General features: G+C 41.9%; 1 protein-coding gene across 1 annotated transcript in view; it reads right to left on the reverse strand.

The window, feature by feature from the left end:
• The window catches only part of LOC139404910 (polypeptide N-acetylgalactosaminyltransferase 1-like), a 43,854-nt gene extending 23,491 nt beyond the window's left edge, over positions 1-20,363 (reverse strand). Inside the window, exon 1 of the mRNA XM_071147451.1 lies at positions 20,008-20,363. The gene's annotated coding sequence lies outside the window, so the exon portion shown is untranslated. The remainder of the gene's footprint in view (positions 1-20,007) is intronic.
• Between the last annotated feature and the right edge of the window lie 762 nt (positions 20,364-21,125).

Genomic DNA, 21,125 nt, shown 5'->3' on the forward strand with positions numbered 1-21,125 from the left:
ACTATTTCTCTCTATACCATTTGTATTTCATTAACCTTTGATTAATTTGATTAACCTTTGATTAATTTGATTAACCTTTGATTAACCTTTGACTGGATGTTCTTATAGGCACTTTAGTATTGCCAGTGTAACAGTATAACTTCCATCTCTCCTCGCCGCTACCTGGGCTCGAACCAGGAACACATCAACAACAGCCACCCTCGAAGCATCGTTACCCATCGCTCCACAAAAGCTGCGGCCCTTGCAGAGCAAGGGGAACAACTACTCCAAGTCTCAAAGCGAGTGACATGTGAAACACTATTAGCGCGCACCCCGTTAACTAGCTAGCTATTTCACATCAGTTACACCAGCCTAATCTTGGGAGATGATAGGCTTGAAGTCATAAACAGCACAATGCTTGAAGCATTGCGAAGAGCTGCTGGCAAAACGCAAGAAAGTGCTGTTTGAATGAATGCTTACAAGCCTGCTGGTGCCTACCATCGCTCAGTCAGACTGCTCTAACAAAAAGTTTATTCTTTCAGTGAAATACAGAACCGTTCTGTATTTTATCTAAGTCTAAATATTCTTGTTACATTGTACAACCTTCAATGTTATGTCATAATTACGTAAAATTCTGGCAAATTAGTTCGCAACGAGCCAAGCGGCCCAAACTGTTGCATATACCCTGACTCTGCGTGCAATGAACGCAAGAGAAGTGACACAATTTCACCTGGTTAATATTGCCTGCTAACCTAGATTTCTTTTAGCTAAATATGCAGGTTTAAAAATATATACTTCTGTGTATTGATTTTAAGAAAGGCATTGATGTTTATGGTTAAGTACACGTTGGAGCAATGACAGTCCTTTTTCGCGAATGCGCACCGCATCGATTATATGCAACGCAGGACAAGCTAGATAAACTATATCCTAAACTGTATCCTCCACATAACATTCTATTGGTTGTATCACCACATAACATTCTATTGGTTGTATCCCCCACATAACATTCTATTGGTTGTATCACCACATAACATTCTATTGGTTGTATCCTCTCATAACATTCTATTGGTTGTATCACCACATAACATTCTATTGGTTGTATCCCCCACATAACATTCTATTGGTTGTATCCTCCACATAATATTCTATTGGTTGTATCCTCCACATAATATTCTATTGGTTGTATCCTCCACATAACATTCTATTGGTTGTATCCTCCACATAACATTCTATTGGTTGTATCCCCTCATAACATTCTATTGGTTGTATCCTCCACATAACATTATATTGGTTGTGTCCCCCACATAACATTCTATTGGTTGTATCCTCCACATAACATTCTAGTGATTGAATCCCCCACATAACATTCTATTGGTTGTATCCTCCACATAACATTCTATTGGTTCTATTGGTTGTATCCTCCACATAACATTATATTGGTTCTATTGGTTGTATCCTCCACATAACATTATATTGGTTGTATCCCCTCATAACATTCTATTGGTTCTATTGGTTGTATCCCCCACATAACATTATATTGGTTCTATTGGTTGTATCCCCCACATAACATTATATTGGTTCTATTGGTTGTATCCTCCACATAACATTCTATTGGTTGTATCCCCTCATAACATTCTAGTGATTGAATCCCCCACATAACATTCTATTGGTTCTATTGGTTGTATCCTCCACATAACATTCTATTGGTTGTATCCCCTCATAACATTCTATTGGTTGTATCCTCCACATAACATTCTATTGGTTGTATCCCCTCATAACATTCTAGTGATTGAATCCCCCACATAACATTATATTGGTTCTATTGGTTGTATCCTCCACATAACATTCTATTGGTTGTATCCCCTCATAACATTCTATTGGTTGTATCCTCCACATAACATTATATTGGTTGTATATTACACATAACATTATATTGGTTGTATCCCCCACATAACATTCTATTGGTTGTATCACCACATAACATTCTATTGGTTGTATCACCACATAACATTCCATTGGTTGTATCCCCTCATAACATTCTATTGGTTGTATCCCCTCATAACATTCTATTGGTTGTATCCCCCACATAACATTCTATTGGTTGTATCACCACATAACATTCCATTGGTTGTATCCCCTCATAACATTCTATTGGTTGTATCCTCCACATAACATTCTATTGGTTGTATCCTCCACATAACATTCTATTGGTTGTATCACCACATAACATTCTATTGGTTGTATCCCCCACATAACATTCTATTGGTTGTATCACCACATAACATTCTATTGGTTGTATCCTCCACATAATATTCTATTGGTTGTATCCTCCACATAATATTCTATTGGTTGTATCCTCCACATAACATTCTATTGGTTGTATCACCACATAACATTCTATTGGTTGTATCCCCCACATAACATTATATTGGTTGTATCCCCCACATAACATTCTATTGGTTGTATCCCCTCATAACATTCTATTGGTTGTATCCTCCACATAACATTATATTGGTTGTGTCCCCCACATAACATTCTATTGGTTGTATCCTCCACATAACATTCTAGTGATTGAATCCCCCACATAACATTCTATTGGTTGTATCCCCTCATAACATTCTATTGGTTCTATTGGTTGTATCCTCCACATAACATTATATTGGTTCTATTGGTTGTATCCCCCACATAACATTCTATTGGTTGTATCCTCCACATAACATTCTATTGGTTGTATCCCCTCATAACATTCTAGTGATTGAATCCCCCACATAACATTCTATTGGTTCTATTGGTTGTATCCTCCACATAACATTCTATTGGTTGTATCCCCTCATAACATTCTATTGGTTGTATCCTCCACATAACATTCTATTGGTTGTATCCCCTCATAACATTCTAGTGATTGAATCCCCCACATAACATTATATTGGTTCTATTGGTTGTATCCTCCACATAACATTCTATTGGTTGTATCCCCTCATAACATTCTATTGGTTGTATCCTCCACATAACATTCTATTGGTTGTATCCTCCACATAACATTATATTGGTTGTATCCTCCACATAACATTATATTGGTTGTATCCCCCACATAACATTCTATTGGTTGTATCCCCCACATAACATTATATTGGTTGTATCCCCCACATAACATTCTATTGGTTATATCCCCACATAACATTCTATTGGTTGTATCCCCCACATAACATTATATTGGTTGTATCCCCCACATAACATTCTATTGGTTGTACCCACATAACATTATATTGGTTGTATCCCCCACATAACATTCTATTGGTTGTATCCTCCACATAACATTCTATTGGTTGTATCCTCCACATAACATTATATTGGTTGTATCCCCCACATAACATTCTATTGGTTGTATCCTCCACATAACATTCTATTGGTTGTATCCTCCACATAACATTCTATTGGTTGTATCCCCCACATAACATTCTATTGGTTGTATCCCCCACATAACATTCTATTGGTTGTATCCCCTCATAACATTCTATTGGTTGTATCCCCCACATAACATTCTATTGGTTGTATCCCCCCACATAACATTCTATTGGTTGTATACCCCACATAACATTCTATTGGTTGTATCCCCTCATAACATTCTATTGGTTGTATCACCACATAACATTCTAGTGATTGTATCCCCCACATAACATTCTATTGGTTGTATCCTCTCATAACATTCTATTGGTTGTATCCCCCACATACCATTCTATTGGTTCTATTGGTTGGATCCCCCTCATAACATTCTATTGGTTGTATCCCCCACATAACATTCTATTGGTTGTACCCACATAACATTCTATTGGTTGTATCCCCCACATAACATTATATTGGTTGTATCCCCTCATAACATTCTATTGGTTGTATCCCCCACATAACATTCTATTGGTTGTATCCCCCCACATAACATTCTATTGGTTGTACCCACATAACATTCTATTGGTTGTACCCACATAACATTCTATTGGTTGTATCCCCCCACATAACATTCTATTGGTTGTATCCTCTCATAACATTCTATTGGTTGTATCCCCCACATACCATTCTATTGGTTCTATTGGTTTTATCCTCCACATAACCTTCTATTGGTTGTATCCTCCACATAACATTCTATTGGTTGTATCCTCCACATAATATTCTATTGGTTGTATCCTCCACATAACATTCTATTGGTTGCATCACCACATAACATTCTATTGGTTGTATCCTCCACATAACATTCTATTGGTTGTATCCCCCACATAACATTCTATTGGTTGTATCCTCCACATAACATTCTAGTGATTGAATCCCCCACATAACATTCTATTGTTTGTATCCTCCACATAACATTCTATTGGTTGTATCCCCACATAACATTCTATTGGTTTTATCCCCCACATAACATTATATTGGTTATATCCCCTCATAACATTCTATTGGTTGTATCACCACATAACATTCTAGTGATTGAATCCCCCACATAACATTCTATTGGTTGTATCCTCCATATAACATTCTATTGGTTCTATTGGTTGTATCCTCCACATAACATTCTATTGGTTGTATCCTCCACATAACATTCTATTGGTTGCATCACCACATAACATTCTATTGGTTGTATCCTCCACATAACATTCTATTGGTTGTATCCCCCACATAACATTCTATTGGTTGTATCCTCCACATAACATTCTATTGGTTGTATCACCACATAACATTCTAGTGATTGTATCCCCCACATAACATTCTATTGGTTGTATCCCCCACATAACATTCTATTGGTTGTATCCCCTCATAACATTCTATTGGTTGTATCCTCCACATAACATTCTATTGGTTCTATTGGTTGTATCCTCCACATAACATTCTATTGGTTGTATCCTCCACATAACATTCTAGTGATTGAATCCCCCACATAACATTCTATTGTTTGTATCCTCCACATAACATTCTATTGGTTGTATCCCCCACATAACATTCTATTGGTTTTATCCCCCACATAACATTATATTGGTTATATCCCCTCATAACATTCTATTGGTTGTATCACCACATAACATTCTAGTGATTGAATCCCCCACATAACATTCTATTGGTTGTATCCTCCATATAACATTCTATTGGTTCTATTGGTTGTATCCTCCACATAACATTATATTGGTTGTATCCTCCACATAACATTCTAGTGATTGAATCCCCCACATAACATTCTATTTTTTGTATCCTCCACATAACATTCTATTGTTTGTATCCTCCACATAACATTCTATTGGTTGTATCCCCCACATAACATTATATTGGTTTTATCCCCCACATAACATTCTATTGGTTGCATCACCACATAACATTCTATTGGTTGTATCCTCCACATAACATTCTATTGGTTGTATCCCCCACATAACATTCTATTGGTTGTATCCTCCACATAACATTCTATTGGTTGTATCCTCCACATAACATTATATTGGTTGTATCCTCCACATAACATTATATTGGTTGTATCCCCCACATAACATTATATTGTTTGTATCCTCCACATAACATTATATTGGTTCTATTGGTTGTATCCTCCGCATAACATTCTATTGGTTGTATCCCCCACATAACATTATATTGGTTGTATCCCCCACATAACATTCTATTGGTTGTATCACCACATAACATTCTATTGGTTGTATCACCACATAACATTCCATTGGTTGTATCCCCTCATAACATTCTATTGGTTGTATCCCCTCATAACATTCTATTGGTTGTATCCCCCACATAACATTCTATTGGTTGTATCACCACATAACATTCCATTGGTTGTATCCCCTCATAACATTCTATTGGTTGTATCCTCCACATAACATTCTATTGGTTGTATCCTCCACATAACATTCTATTGGTTGTATCCCCCACATAACATTATATTGGTTGTATCCCCCACATAACATTATATTGGTTGTATCCTCCACATAACATTCTATTGGTTGTATCCTCCACATAACATTCTATTGGTTGTATCCCCCACATAACATTCCATTGGTTGTATCCCCTCATAACATTCCCCACACAACAAGAATTCGGTATAATCATTTCAGTTGAAAAGCTCTAAGTTTTGAATCTGGCGTTGTTTTGTATATCAGTTCATAAACCACGTGCCAAGGAATCGGCACATCGAAAAACTATTTTGCAACCTGTATGGTGGTAGCATTGACATTTTCCAGACATTTAAGTAATTTAACCTGATGAGGGCGTACACCCACAGTGCTCAGGATGACAGAAATCACATTATGTTAATTCATCTTAACAGAACATGCAACTCCAGAATGTCACAGCGTCTGTCCTTCCTATCAAATTCTGATACTAATTTGAAGATGTTAGAATAACTGTCCACATTTACTTTTCCTCAGTCAACAAGACCATTAATGATTTCCACTAGCCTGTCAATCTACAATCACCCATAGTAGAAAAGTTGACCTATTCTATTGGTGCAACAAAATAAATAGCCTTTTCAAAACAGACTCTGGGACAGTTGTGGGACGATAGATCCCAAAGCCATACAACCACTAGGTCTAGGATACACAAACAAAACTTTAAAAAGCAATGAGGCTGATGCAACAGATTAGAACGTTTAGCGTATAGAGTTTATAAACTATTATTTCTACACATCATAAGCGCATCAATGCGCACAAGGCAGTAGGTTACGTGCGAATGTTCGTTCAATAATGGAATTAGCGGGAAAACAGTGCAACACATATATACGAGAGGTTTGATGTGACAGAGATGAAAATATCTGTCACATGAAATGTAGAAAGACAGGAGCTCTAAAGATGCAACAACTACATGGGTTGCTAATATGAATAGGATTGCTAATATGAATAGGGTTGCTAATATGAATAGGGTTGCTAATATGACTAGGGTTGCTAATATGAATAGGGTTGCTAATATGAATAGGGTTGCTAATATGAATAGGGTTGCTAATATGAATAGAGTTGAAGATTGGCTACTGGACAATGAAAGAAAGTTGATTTGAAAACCAATAAATAGAAAAAGGCTACTGGTTTCAAGGGCATGTGAAATACTTTTTTGGCTAGGCTACTTTGAAGCAAGCCTCATAATATGATGTAAACATTCAGGTTTCAAACAATTAAGTAGGCTATATGTTTTCAAAATGCATACTGCCTCCAGCTCATTGCAAAGTGGTGTGTGAACCAGTGCTGAAGCCTGGTTACCGTTGTCTATGCACTTGATTAGCGAATGGGAAGCACGCTTCAATTACCAGTAAAAAAAAATAAAAATAGTAGCTCTTTTTAATTATGGCCATAAAAACCGTTTTTAACACGCGATTGCATTTTGAATTGTTGTGCATTGATTGAGCTTATAAAAGCATGTTTCACTCCAGCAGCAACGAAGGAGCTGTTTGAGGATTGAGGAGCTGTTTGAGGAGCTGTTTGAGGATGGAGGAGCTGTTTGAGAGTTGAGGAGCTGTTTGAGGATTGAGGAGCTGTTTGGGGAGCTGTTTGAGGGTTGAGGAGCTGTTTGAGCTGCTTCCTGTTTACAGAGAGTGGTGACTGCTGAGCAGAGGAAAAGGAACAACATAGACACTGAAACCACATTGACAGACCTGGGCCTACATGTACACCAGTCCACCTACACAAACCAACACCGTCCAGATCTCTTGTCCTCTACAGGATATAACCAACTGTAGCTAGTGGCAGTCCAGATCTCTTGTAATCTAGCTACAGTAGGTTATATCCTGTAGCCACAGTCCAGATCTCTTGTCCTCTAGCTACAGTAGGTTATATCCTGTAGTCACAGTCCAGATCTCTTGTCCTCTAGCTACAGTAGGTTATATCCTGCAGTCACAGTCCAGATCTCTTGTCCTCTAGCTACAGTGGGTTATATCCTGTAGTCACAGTCCAGATCTCTTGTCCTCTAGCTACAGTAGGTTATATCCTGTAGTCACAGTCCAGATCTCTTGTCCTCTAGCTACAGTAGGTTATATCCTGTAGTAACAGTCCAGATGTATTAATCCCTCTCGCTCTCTCCCCTCCAACTCATTCTCCCCCCTTATCTCCTTTACTCTTATCCCCTCTCCTCCTATCATCTTATTCTCTCCTCTCATCCCCTTTCCCCTTCATCCCCTCTCTCATCCCCTCTTCTCATTTTTCATTTAGCAGACACTCTTATCCAGATCGACTTCCAGCAGCAATTAGGGTTAAGTGCCTTGCACAAGGGCACATCGACAGATATTTCCCCTAGTCGGCTCTGGGATTCTTCTCCTCTCATCCCCTCTCTTCATATCCCCTCTGATCTCCTTTCCTATTCTCTTCTCCTCTCATCCCCTCTCTTCATATCCCCTCTGATCTCCTTTCCTATTATCTTCTCCTCTCATCCCCTCTCTTCATATCCCCTCTGATCTCCTTTCCTATTCTCCTCTTCCGAACATTTCTCATTTTCCTCATGTTTCTGACGCCAGCATGACATTCCCAACATTCTCAATCCCAGCTGGGTTGGCATTCCCAGCCAAATGACTCACGCGGGAAAATGTTGAATATTTTTGGTCACATGACCACACTCGCTTCCTCTTCCAGTAAAAGGCCAGAAGCCATGGGACAGGTTGATACACCCTGGGATATGGTTTTACACAAACACACACAGAAACGCACAACTGCTTTGTCTGTCTGTCTGTCTGCAACCCCCCAGCCCTCCATCCTCTCTCACTACAGACGCTACACCGATATAGTAGGAGTAATAAATGAGCCACTCAATAGACTGTTGGTTGCTGTAAAATGTAACTATCATTGACTAGGCACAGACCCAGACACACAGTCATGCACACACACACACACACACACACACACACACACACACACACACACACACACACACACACACACACACACACACACACACACACACACACACACACACACACACACACACACACACACACACACACACACACACACACACACACACACACACACACACACAAACCTAACCTGGGCCAGCACCAGTAGCAATGCAAATGAGAACTATATCAATATTACATTTAGCACTTCTTCACACAGTGCACAAAGCTTAACACACACACACACACAGTCTTGGTATTGTAATTGTAGAAGTGTGATATTGGTATTCGACAGTGTAGGCCAAGAGGTCCGTTCTAACTCCTCCCAACACTAGAGGTCCGTTCTAACTCCTCCCAACACTAGAGGTCTGTTCTAACTCCTCCCAACACTAGAGGTCTGTTCTAACTCCTCCCAACACTAGAGGTCTGTTCTAACTCCTCCCAACACTAGAGGTCTGTTCTAACTCCTCCCAACACTAGAGGTCTGTTCTAACTCCTCCCAACACTAGAGGTCTGTTCTAACTCCTCCCAACACTAGAGGTCCGTTCTAACTCCTCCCAACACTAGTGGTCCGTTCTAACTCCTCCCAACACTAGAGGTCTGTTCTAACTCCTCCCAACACTAGAGATCTGTTCTAACTCCTCCCAACACTAGTGGTCCGTTCTAACTCCTCCCAACACTAGAGGTCTGTTCTAACTCCTCCCAACACTAGAGGTCCGTTCTAACTCCTCCCAACACTAGTGGTCCGTTCTAACTCCTCCCAACACTAGAGGTTGGAGCAGAGTTGAGACATCCAGAAAAGTCATTCTGATCTGTGGCTGCTGACCCACATGAGGCAGGTTGCCACTGATCACACACACACACACACACACACACACACACACAATGGGCCTGTTGTTCTCTAGCCCAGCGGCTGAGGGTAGATATGCTTATCAGAAGGAGAGAGAGAGAGAAGGAAAGAGAGAAAGAAAGAGGGGAAGGGGTCTCTCTACTCCTTCAGTCTCCCCATCTCTCATCCCCTCACACAACAGTGGGCTGGGTGAAATAACAGACATGTGAAAAAGATGCGAGCCACTGTGAAAGGGAAAGCTAGGCCACAATAGGCCAGTCCAATAGAAAGCTATCCTCTGTTGGTCTGTAGGGTGAGTGGAGTAGTACTGCTCTGCTCCCAGTTATCCCTCTAAATCCTGTCTACTCCAGGCCTTCCTGACTTAACCAGCTCTGCTCTGACTGGGGCACTCAGCCAACACACACACACACACACCATACGCACAGCACACATGACAATGAAACACACTCACTCACAAAGCAGACAGACACACAGAGACATACTCAATCATTCACAGACAGACAGACAAACTGAAGACTCTTGTGATTGGAGACGTATGTGTGTGTGTGTGTGTGTGTGTGTGTGTGTGTGTGTGTGTGTGTGTGTGAGTGATTGACTCAATGAGTCAGCAGAATTTGGACACATTACATTTCCTCTGAGGGGGGGACACCATGGAAACCAGGCCTTTCCTGTGGGGGTCGTATCTCCTACTAAAACAGATGCTGAAGGAGAGGCACACATAGGGTGGTGGGCCGAAGCCCCGTCGAGGGAGGAGATGATTTTTTATATACGACTGTAAAACTATTTTATGATGACTATAACATTTGTTGGCACCTTCCATTCCTGCACATTTTCTCATAAAAAATATTTCAACACAAATTTGCCCAACTGTTAAACTTGGAATCAATCATAACTCCCATAAACACTCCTCGTGATGAAGGCAGCCAATGGCCTGCTTCTATCTTCGATGTAAACACAGCCTCTTGTGAAAACTCCAGATGTTGCCTGATCAACAGGAACAGATATAGCTCGCTCCCCAAGACTGAAACAAGATAAATATCTGTTTTTGAGGGCGCAGACTTTGTTAGCGGGCCGAGACGGTGGCACTGTATTATCCTCAAAGTGGGCAAAGAAGGTGTTTAGTTTGTCTGGAAGCATGACGTCGGTATCCGTGACGTGGCTGTTTTTGTTTTGTAGCCCGTGATTTCCTGTAGACCCTGCCACATACGTCTCGTGTCTGAGCGGTTGAATTGCGACTCCACCATGTCCCTGTACCAGCAGTTCGCTTGTTTGATTGCCTTGAGGATGGAATAATTACACTATTTCCCATCAATGAATCGGCTAAAAAGCATTATTTCGCAATGTTTTTTAAAAATTATATTATTATTCTTGCCTGCGGCAACTTAATTTAATCAACTTTTCTATTTTTTTCCTGGACAAAAGCCAGTTAACAGAAACCCTGACACACGTACACAACCACACATACACACGTACACATACACACGACCCCAGCACACATTGTCAGGAGGGGAGGGGGGCGAAACTAGGCCCAGTGTCCTCACTGTTGAGGACACTGGAGGCTCTGCCTCTATGTCTATTAGGAGGCAGAGAGGACCGGAGGATATCTGGCACAACATCATCTGAATACTAATCTGCAGAACAACACAAACAGCTGAAAAACTGGATGAAGAACTGAATCAGTCATTTTGGATAAAAGGGGGAACAGCTTGTCTTGAGGCTCTGGGAAACCCAGAGAGAAACATTAGACTAGAAACACTGTCCATCTGACTGGTACATAGTACACACTGTCATCATCTGTCTAACCTCACCCTAAACATGAACCACTAGTCTACCATTATGTCCTGAGTCTCTCCATCATAAACATTATATTCCACCATTTAAGAGAGGAGCACCATAAACATCACGAGGCTTTACACTCCCTTTAGAGCTCTGAGTGGTTTCTGACTTCCATACTTCCTTTAGAGCTCTGAGTGGTTTCTGACTTCCATACTTCCTTTAGAGCTCTGAGTGGTTTCTGACTTCCATACTTCCTTTAGAGCTCTGAGTGGTTTCTGACTTCTACACTCCCTTTAGAGCTCTGAGTGGTTCCTGACTTCTACACTCCTTAGAGAGCTCTGAGTGGTTCCTGACTTCCATACTTCCTTTAGAGCTCTGAGTGGTTCCTGACTTCTACACTCCCTTTAGAGCTCTGAGTGGTTCCTGACTTCTACACTCCTTAGAGAGCTCTGAGTGGTTCCTGACTTCTACACTCCCTTTAGAGCTCTGAGTGGTTCCTGACTTCTACACTCCTTAGAGAGCTCTGAGTGGTTCCTGACTTCCATACTTCCTTTAGAGCTCTGAGTGGTTCCTGACTTCTACACTCCTTAGAGAGCTCTGAGTGGTTCCTGACTTCTACACTTCCTTTAGAGCTCTGAGTGGTTCCTGACTTCTACACTCCCTTGAGAGCTCTGAGTGGTTCCTGTGTTCTATTACAGCATATAAGAGAGGAAGTAACTGAGAGGCTATACTAGAATGGAAAACATGACTAACATCATGTGAACTCTTGACTATAGAAAACTATTGCATAGGCGGGGCGAGCTCTTGGTTCAATACAGCATCTTGGTGCCCCTGGGTGGGGCTCAGGCGGGCGGACACTGACATACAAAATAAAAAAAGTTACATTTACATAATGCTTCAATCTGAAGCAATTTAAAGTAATGTGTGCATACATGGAATTCACTATCCTGGCATTGCAAGCACCATGCTCTACCTACTGAGCTACAGATGACCAATCAGGGCTGTAAAAAAAGGTTTGTAAAACCTGACGTTTATGGTTCTCCTGTCTTAAATGGTGAGACACACACAGTCATCTCACAGTGATTCCTTGGTGGCATCACACCCTCCCACATGGTGTTAGTTAGCCTTGGCAAATTATCAACCTCACACAGCAGAGACACACTACCCAGCCAGAACGTATGTGTTGACCATAGAGTGTGCGATAGGTGATTCCTGCCTGTGTGTGTGTGTGTGTGTGTGTGAGAGGAGAGAGAGAGAGTGTGTGTGGTTATATATATATATATATATTACAGTGGGGAGAACAAGTATTTGATACACTGCCGATTTTGCAGGTTTTCCTACTTACAAAGCATTTAGAGGACTGTAATTTTTATCATAGGTACACTTCAACTGTGAGAGACGGAATCTAAAACAAAAATCCAGAAAATCACATTGTATGATTTTTAAGTAATTAATTTGCATTTTATTGCATGACATAAGTATTTGATAACCTACCAACCAGTAAGAATTCCGGCTCTCACAGACCTGTTCGTTTTTCTTTAAGAAGCCCTCCTGTTTTCCACTCATTACCTGTATTAACTGCACCTGTTTGAACTCGTTACCTGTATAAAAGACACCTGTCCACACACTTAATCAAACAGACTCCAACCTCTCCACAAAGGCCAAGACAAGAGAGCTGTGTAAGGACATCAGGGATACAATTGTAGACCTGCTCAAGGCTGGGATGTGCTACAGGACAATAGGCAAGCAGCTTGGTGAGAAGGCAACAACTGTTGGTGCAATTATTAGAAAATGGAAGAAGTTCAAGATGCCGGTCAATCACCTTCGGTCTGGGGCTCCATGCAAGATCTCACCTCGTGAGGCATCAATGAATGAGGTGAGGGATCAGCCCAGAACTACACGGCAGGACCTGGTCAATGACCTGAAGAGAGCTGAGACCACAGTCTCAAAGAAAACCATTAGTAACACACTACGCCGTCATGGATTAAAATCCTGTAGCGCACGCAAGGTCCCCCTGCTCAAGCCAGCGCATGTCCAGGCCCATCTGAAGTTTGCCAATGACCATCTGGATGATCCAGAGGAGGAATAGGAGAAGGTCTGATGAGACAAAAATAGAGCTTTTTGGTCTAACCTCCACTCGCCGTGTTGAGGAAGAAGAAGGATGAGTACAACCTCAAGTACCAACCAACCATCCCAACCTTGAAGCATGGAAGTGGAAACATCATTCTTTGGGGATGCTTTTCTGCAAAGGGGACAGGACGACTGCACCGTATTGAGGGGAGGATGGATGGGGCCATGTATCGCGAGATCTTGGCCAACAACCTCCTTCCCTCAGTAAGAGCATTGAAGATGGGTCGTGGCTGGGTCTTCCAGCATGACAACGACCCGAAACACACAGCCAGGGCAACTAAGTAGTGGCTCCGTAAGAAGCATCTCAAGGTCCTGGAGTGGCCTAGCCAGTATCCAGACCTGAACCCAATAGAAAATCTTTGGAGGGAGCTGAAAGTCCGTATTGCCCAGCGACAGCCCCGAAACCTGAAGGATCTAGAGAAGGTCTGTATGGAGGAGTGGGCCAAAATCCCTGCTGCAGTGTGTGCAACCTGGTCAAGAACTACAGGAAACTTATATTCTCTGTAATTGCAAACAAAGGATTCTGTACCAAATATTAAGTTCTGCTTTTCTGATGTATCAAATACTTATGCCATGCAATAAAATGCAAATGCATTACTTAAAAATCATACAATGTGATTTTCTGGATTTTTGTTTTAGATTCCGTCTCTCACAGTTGAAGTGTACCTATGATAAAAATTACAGACCTCTACATGCTTTGTAAGTAGAAAAATCTGCAAAATCGGCAGTGTAGCAAATACTTGTTCTCCCCACTGTGTGTTTATATATATATATATATATATATACCTACACTGAGTGTACAAAGAATAAGGAACACCTTCCAAACATTGAGCTGCACCCCCCTTCACCCTCAGAAAAGCCTCAATTCGTTGGGGTGGGATCTACAAGGTGTTGAAAGCGTTCCACAGGGATGCTGGCCCATGTTGACTCCAATGCTTCCCACAGTTGTGTCAAGTTGGCTGGATGTTCTTTGGATGCTGGACCATTCTTCATACACACAGGAAACTGTTGAGTGTGAAAAACCCAGCAGCGTTGCAGTTCTAGTTCAAAGGCACTTAAATCTTTTGTCTTGCCCACTCACCCTCTGAAAGGCCACATACACATTCTACTGTATGTCTCCAGTCTTAAACATCATTCTTTAACCTGTCTCAACATCTTCATCTACACCGATTGAAGTGGACTTACAAATGACATCAATAAGGGATCATAGGTTTCACCTGGAATCACCTGGTCAGTCTGTCATGGAAAGAGCAAGGAAAGAGTTCCTAATGTTTTGTACACTCAGTGTGTGTGTGGAGCTGGCAAGGCTCCCCAGTGGCACAGGCTGACCTGACCCACTTCTGCATGCAATTCTATCCCTGATATGACCCTATGAGCAGCCAGAGGACACACAACACACACACACAAAGCCTGAGAGGCAAAAACAGTAACATGGTGCTCTCTCTCTCACGCCACCCCTCTGCCTCACTCCCCTCTCTGTATCTCGCTCCTTCTCTCTCCATGGTCACTGAGTTTACAATCAGTGCCTCTGCTATCTGATCTAACTATGACAAACATCCAGAAAAAAACTCCCAGGTAAGGAGTGTGCAGTATATCAGTTTATATCAGACCATCAGATCAGAGAGAAGAACATGATGAAGCAGACTGGTAGAGTGAATGTATCTGATCAACACTGCACTAGGATTATGGAGAGCCTGTGGTAGCCTAGATGCTACAGACGTCTCTGAAAGATGCTAGACACAATCTTCATAAATAAGGCCCTTCTAAAATTCAGAACCTTTTGAAGATGAAAAATAAAATCAGAGTATGTTTCATTTATGACATCTTCCTGTTCCGAAGGTCAGTCAATGTTGAAATCCAAAACCCAGTTTGATTTGAGTGTTTTTAAAGTACATTAGCTAAAAACTGACTGATCAAATAGAGAATCGTTAAGCTATTTGCTGATGTTTGCCTGACTAGCCTCAAAGTCAAGAAAAACCCTCCTTGTGTCAAAACTGTTCTTTCAATATGAATATATTGTAAAACAGGGCTCTGTGTGTGTGTGTGTGTGTGTGTGTGTGTGTACATGTAACATGAGTTGTTTGAAGGAGACCAAGGCGCAGCGTAATTTGTGGTCATCATTTTTATTTAAATGAGAACCAGCAACAAAATAACAAAGTGAAACCAAAACGAACGTACCATTCCGTAGGCTACAAGAGCTGTACAAAAACAAGATCCCACAACATAGGTGGGAAAAAGGCTACCTAAGTATGATTCCCAATCAGAGACAACGATAGACAGCTGCCTCTGATTGGGAACCACACTCGGGCCAAACACAAAGAAATACAAAAAATAGACTTCCCACCCCACATCACATCCTGACCTCACCAAATAGAGAAATAAAACGTCTCTCTAAGGTCAGGGCGTGACACTACAATCAATGACAGTTCTGATCAGCATCAGTCAGATTTCACCATGAGTCTCTGTAAACCAGGAGTCTCCAACAGGTCAATCGCGAGCCTACCTATGAGTAGCTTGCCAAACAATTCTGAAAGTACATGCAATTTTCACATGTTCCACCGCAAACAGTCATTAACAAATCTCACAAGTATTAGACACAGCAAGCAGTCAGCTACTATCTAATCAACACAACATTGACATCATCCCACCCCTGGTTAGACACTATTGGCTTAAAAAGCCAAACCTAACACAATATCTGCCTATTTATTTCCAGCAATATTTCCCCTGTCTGTCTGTGTGGTGCAGGCGTGTGTCTAACACTCTGTGTGTAGCCAGTGGATGTGATAACCATCTTGTGGGTTGACTGAAATACTTTCCCCAAAACGTTCTAGATATAATGTTACCTTTCAAAGTAGGCTTACCTGGCAGAAGTATATCATGAGTAAGTATATCATTTCTATTTTTATTTGTTATTTTCAAACTTCAAACCATGAAAAGATCAGCAGCAGTAGCTTACAGAACCATGGCTAGACTGGCACATTAGACAGCACATTCCTCAGCACATTCCTCACTTGATAGATGCCAATTAAAGGGGAATTACACTCTAAAATAAATATGTGTTAGTTTTCTTCCAGACCTAAAAAAAGGTTTTTCGATGTGATTTAACAGAAGATCAAATTTCATTGTTTCTCTATGAACAATGGTAATTTTGAGAGTCAAAAGCCTCAACAATCTAAAACCAGGAAAAATATAACTGAGAAAACAATTTTGGAAAATATAAAACATATTTTGGTTGTTTTATGAACCATTATTTGACCAGGTTGACAGAAAACATAGTGTACAAGAGAAAGTAGTGCACTAAGGACCTGGGGAAGAGTTGCAGAGGATTGGGGAACTACATGCCTATTTTAAAGCTAAAAAAGGAATTGCAGCTCGCGACATGTTTAAAAAACAATGGAGAGAGAGAGAGAGAGAGAGAGAGAGAGAGAGAGAGAGAGATAGAAGAGTTAAGGATAGAGAAAGAAGGTGAGAGAGAATTCTCTCTCTGGCAGCAGCTTTCCTTATAGCCATCAGAGGTATAGCCCCCTTTGTGTGTCTGAGTGATGCTGTTGTTGTTATTATGACATCATTTTATTAGCTAACATCAGTAGCGTTGTGGTGCGATCATCTGAGATAATCTCATTGTCGTGTCAGTTGCATCGATCAATACTGGGGAGCAACAGGAAATACAACAGTACATCCTTCTTCCTTCCTTCCTTCCTTCCTTCCTTCCAACTATAAAATAGATAACCATCCAATTCATCCCGTTCTGGACAGAAGTTGTTCTTAGGCACAGATCTAGGATCAGCTTGTCTTCCCCAAATCCTAACTTTACCCATTATGTGAAAAGACAACACGACCTTGGATCAGCGTCAATATCCAACTTAATCCCACTCCTAGTGTTGTTCCCCTGTCCCAGCCTTCGACACAGGGAGATAAACTAGGCCTAGGCTACATGGGCCAGTGATGAAGGTCAGTCTGAGTTATTAATATGGGATTCTGGTAGGTAACCTAGCGGGACATTAACTGAAAAGTCGCTGGTTCGAATCCTTGAGCCGACTAGGTAAAAAATCTGCCGAGATGCCCTTGAGCAAGGCAATTAACCCTAATTGCTCCTCTAAGTCTCTCCGGATAAGAGTGTATGCTAAATGACTCAAATCTACAGGCTGCAGTGATATAGATCTCTGTGGGTCAGTTATAATGATACAAGGTTTAGATATCAGGTGATACAGGGTGACTCCTCATCCCCAGTCTGCAGGGTTCTGTGTTCCGGCCACGGACCAGAGGGAACAATGGCATTCTTGTGCTGGGAGCTCCAGGTGGCTGGGGAAACCCAATCCTACCCAACCCCAGTCACCCAGTTTGAGTCTGAGCCTGCCTCAATGGCACAGCTCAGGGAGAACCAACGCTGCCTTCCTCCAGAGAGACAGCGCAGAATAGAGCTATTGTTCCACCAGAGCAACTCCAAACTACACACACTCACTAAATCCACTCTCTTAGAGAAACACACAGACAGACTCAGAAACACACACACACACCAAATAGGGGAGCACATCTGCTGTGGTCTGGACCTGAACACGCAGCAGGACAGGAAACACATCATGCAGACGCCACGGCCTTGAATTGAGGAACATGATTCATTTCCTGTGAATGCTGGACAGTAATGCCTTAAAACAGGGCTTGGCTATTGGCTAACCCACAGCATTTCCACTGTAGAAGGGTAGTAAACATGACACAATAACTTTCAGTCTCACTTGAGGGGGGATTCAAAACATGGCACAACATCGCCAGACCGAGGACTTAGAGGGGCTTTGAACATCAAATGCCTGAAGTCACACATGGTTTGAGAAAGGGTGTGTGTGTGTGTGTGTGTGTGTGTGTGTGTGAGGGAGGGAGGGAGGGAGGGAGGGAGGGATAGAGAGAGAGAGAGAGAGAGAGAGAGAGAGAGAGAGAGAGAGAGAGAGAGCTTGTGCAACTGTCATTACATTTCAACTGTTGCTAAAGGACAACTGTATTCTCTCTCCCTCTTTGCGGTTCAGCTGCAGTCGTCACTCCAAGCTCAGCTCTCTGCTGCTGTAAGCAATAGCACAGTGTTGTGTTTCAGTGTACACAGCCATCCATGCCCTCTGGCCACATTGTGCTCTGGGTAGCGGGGGGCCCATGCTAACAGATAAGGCCAGATAGTTTCCCTCCAGCGCTGCTCTGTTCTGCACATGTTCTCCTATTGTGCAAGCCAGAGCCACAGAGCCTGGGCCTCATCCACAGGCACAGAGTATAAATAATGGATGCCCATCTCTTCCTGCCCCTGGAGAAACATGACAGACTCATTTCATTCCCCTACATCTTCATCTGCAGTCAGAGAGTTACAGGATTGATTGTGAATCCATTTCCTTATCTATCAGATGTATAATTACAGCACTGTGAGTGCACGCTCACTGGCTCGCTCTGCTCGCATACAAAGACAAACACTCTCTTTCACACACAGAAACACACACACACACATAGACCTGCTCTGGCCCGGAATCCACATACATTAACATGCCTCTATAAAAGGTCCCATCCGGATTAGGTTACGTGAAATGTAATCAACTTCAGGCCTATTGTAGAGCACAAGCTGGAGCTGGGAGAGGCATGCATGGCTATAGGCCTCGTTCTGGACCGACTCCAACTGACTCAGAGTTCACAGCTGGTGGTAAGAAGTCATACAGTCATATTTAGTTGCTCTTATACATGTGTTGTAATGCTGTTGTAATTACTATTGTAAAGATGTTCATTTGTTACACTAGTACTTTTGATGATTGCATTATACTAGAGTTGGTTGGAATAGGGGCTGTTACTTATTGCATTTGTGTGATAGCTACCCAAACCACTCCATTACAAGGCTATTTTAAGTAGGCCTACTGACATTAATACAGACACTGGGAGCAGTGACTAGGCCTAAACCTTGGCTTACTTTCAGGTCAATGCTATTTTGTGATAAGTTATTATTGAGAGCAATATATCATCATAACAAGGGCACTTGTGAGTAGTTAGACCATTCCATCCAAATGCTCACAGAAAATAAACATTTTGGGGACAGTTTAAGCAAAGACTAGATGTTTTACTTGCTACAGTAAAATACATATTTCAGTAGTATAATTGATGACAGCATGAATATTGAAATTACACAGCAGCTTTTCATGTACAGGCATATATTTCCTGTCGTGGTCTACACAGTCCAACACAACATCTCCAGCCTTCCTCCAGCCGACCATGTGACCGTTAGTTACCGTTACCTGGCCAGACGCTGTCAATCATCGACAACGGCAGTGCTTGCTTGCCAGCTAGCTGGTTATGGATTAGCTAGCTCAATTGCCGACTGGTTTAGCATAAACAACACAATTCAACACCACTTTTCCAGCAATGCATGTCGGGTATTATTTGCTAACATTTAAATACGTACCTTTTGAATGAAAACGGAGAAATGTATGTGGTTTCTCCTGTGTAGCCGAGGCTTGGTTATTTAGCGAGTCGCATTCCGTATCCCAACGAACCCCCTGCTGATCTCGAACCAGTCAGATGTGCTTCGACGAACAAAATCTCCCTTGCTTGTTATAACACGCAGCTAGCCAGCTTTAGCTAGATAATGGTGTTTAAAACAATACCCAATCTAAAACTAGCTCGATGCCAGGGGCAACTGAAAACTAAATCCAGTATTATGGACACTAAACATCCAGAAAGCTAGACACGTCGACTAACGTTACCAAGCTAACTGCCAAAGACGAGATGTTCGCATGCGCTAGCAAATGGAGTGTCTGACTCTGCTCCAGTTGATGTTTGATGAAGAGATCACAGTTGTACCCCAAAAATAATCCGAGAAGAAGAGGTCATTTCCATGTTCGAAAACTGCGACTTAAAAAATGTCTTGCGAAACGCGTCCATTGAAAACATCGTATACTGTTAGGTCAGTACGTGATAGCAGAGCAATTTTGCCGAGTATGAGAGCTGGTAGCTTGTGTGTGTAGGCAGCACTCGGCTCGGGTTCAGAAAGCCCCTGCGGCAGTCGGTCGGGCGGCTGTCGGTTGCAGAGCACCCAGAGGCAGCATCGCACCCAATGACTGTGATCCCGATATGAAAGCATCCTCCCTCTCCAGCCCAACCCGGAAGAAAATTACAACACTGCAGTAACGTCATTCTTAATATACTGGTGGCTTTGAAATGGTTTACACATTTAATAAGGATTACTTATTAAGAAAAGCATATGCGACTTTTTAGCTTTAATAGCCTACTTGGGTCAGATGAACAAATTGGCCTATTTTGTTGCTATTCATCAAACTCGATGTAATAATGCCCTGCCCCTCTCTCAGGAATAGGCTAATTCAAGTCCTATAGCGCCATCTACACGACCCATTTATGGAGATTGTTCAATCTCCTATTTCCACTACAGTCCGGCATGGCAGGGGCCTAGTTGTAGTTGGTTCATTTACTGGCTATAGGCCCATTCTATCCAGTCTAAGAAAATTGCAACATTCTCAATGCTGTGTTGTGTTTCATAGGTTTTGGGTGTAAATAAGAATAGCA

Source organism: Oncorhynchus clarkii, unplaced genomic scaffold (assembly GCF_045791955.1).
Source record: "Oncorhynchus clarkii lewisi isolate Uvic-CL-2024 unplaced genomic scaffold, UVic_Ocla_1.0 unplaced_contig_13348_pilon_pilon, whole genome shotgun sequence".
In the NCBI taxonomy this organism is placed as follows: Eukaryota; Metazoa; Chordata; class Actinopteri; order Salmoniformes; family Salmonidae; genus Oncorhynchus; species Oncorhynchus clarkii.